Consider the following 2,183-nt stretch of genomic DNA (forward strand, 5'->3'; position numbering starts at 1 on the left):
CGCCTCACCATCCCGTGTCTCCGTGGGGGTCGGTTGTGACGACGACGCCTCACCATCCCGTGTCTCCGTGGGGGTCCGTTCTGTTTGGTCAAGGGTCAGTTTGGCTCTCGCCTGCTTGGTCCACGTCAGTTTGGCTCTCACCTGCTTGGTCCACGTAAGCTTGGCTCTTGTCTGCTTGGTCCACGTCAGTGTGGCCCTCGCCTGTTCCGCCGAGGATGGCGCCGGGGCAGTCCTTCAAGACTCTTGCCTCGCCGAGGACGGTGCTCGAGCCGTCCTCCAGAACTCTTGCATTGCTGAGGACGGCGCCCGGGCCGCCGTCCAGAACTCTTGCTCCGCCGCGGACGGCGTTCGGGCCGCCCGCCAGAACTTTGGCCTCGCCGCGAATGGCATTCGGGCCGCCCGCCAGAACTTTGGCCTCGCTGCGGACGGCGTTCGGGCCATCCGCCAGAACTTTTCTCACGGGTCACCCGTCTGAACGTTTATTTTTGTTTCAGGCATGTTTTTGTTTTTGTTCCCCAGGCCGGTTGCCTGGTCGGTTTTTTGTTTTTTTTTTAATTTTGTTTTGACATGTAAAATCGTTGGTGCAGACTGAAGCCATAGCTGCAGGTTGCTGCTAATGAAATCTGTATGAATGAGATTTGTAAGCACTGATGTTTTTGAACACCATGCTACAGGTTGTCATTCCACATGTAAAACTGACATTTGGCAGATTTCTGTGAAATTTAATGTGCTTCACATATGAAAAAAGAGTCTCAGTTTTATCTGGGCAAAACTGACAGGGAATCATTCTTATCCTGAAATTAAAGTTTCTTTTAGTCCAGAGTTCACACTCAAAGAGGTCAGCAGTAACAAATAATTTAGATTTTCTATGACCGCTACAACCTAAAAAAACATACCTACTGGATCATTTGACATATACATAAATTCAATTGATAACCTACCAGTAAACTGTAACAAAAAAAAAAAACACAGTTGAGGCAGCCTGTGCTAAAAGCGGGAGGGAAAAAAAGCGTAAATCTATTTTCTTTTCTCCAGCTAAATAATGGCTGCCCTCTAAACAATAACAAAAGAAAAAAAATCTGCCAATAGTATTATAGGCTGGCGACCTGAACAGTTGCTTGTGGCGAGAGCTCCGTAAATTACCACAAATTTCTCTCTACTGACTTGTTTTATTCCACCCAAGAAGCTCCAATGGATGCTAACAAGTTAATGAAGGCTGCCAAACTGCAACTGGGACCCCCAAAGACAAAGATAAAAACGACATCACAGGTGAAAGATTTTGAACACGATTATGCCATGGAAGTTTCAATGCAAAACAAATGCGAAAGTGATAGCTCGGCATCGTCTACTCTGATGAAGTCGCAGACTGAGAAAAGAACGAGGCCAGTTGAGGAAGAAGCTGCTGCCCAGGTTACCAATAATGCCATATTTGAAGCTATCATGAGTTTGGAGAAGAGGGTGGAGACACAGTTGGAAGACATTAAAGAACAAACAAGACAGAGCAGCGCCATGATCACAAGTTTGGCGAAGGCAGTGCAATATAATGCTTTGGAAATGAAAGAATGCAAGATGAAGATTTCAAAATTGGAAAACGTAAACGAACGACGAACTAAAAGAAAAGATAAGAGAGCAAGATCGGTACAGAATGAGGTGGAGTCTCCGGGTAAAAGGTATGAAAGAGAAGAAAGACGAAAATATCAGAGAAAACATTGTGAAAGTCCTAAAGAAGATTTTCCCTGAGTTGGACTCGAAACTGGAGGATGCTGTGGATGTTGTCCACAGGATGGGGAGAAAGGAAAACAACAGAACCAGGAATGTAATTATCCTATTTACTCAAAGACGGATAAAGATAAGAGAAGAAGTATGGAAGCGGAGCAAAGGATTGTCCATTTGCAGAGAAGAAGGTATCAGCTTTGTAGAGATGTTACCAAAAGAAGACCTGGAGGAGCGACAGCGCCTGTGGCCTCTGATCGAGGAAAGCTGGGAAGTGGGCCTTTTTCCGGGGCCTGCATGGATATATTCAAGGGCGAAGATTGGAAACTAGCAAGAGAATGATACTATCAAACTTTTGGTTGGGTGGAAAATATGCCAGCGGTGAAGGAGATGAATAAGTGAGCGTTTCTATTTTTTTTCTCTTTCTGACTGTTCTATTTGGAGAGAATTTGTGACTTTCTAAAACTGTT

Source organism: Kryptolebias marmoratus, linkage group LG12 (assembly GCF_001649575.2).
Source record: "Kryptolebias marmoratus isolate JLee-2015 linkage group LG12, ASM164957v2, whole genome shotgun sequence".
NCBI lineage: Eukaryota > Metazoa > Chordata > Actinopteri > Cyprinodontiformes > Rivulidae > Kryptolebias > Kryptolebias marmoratus.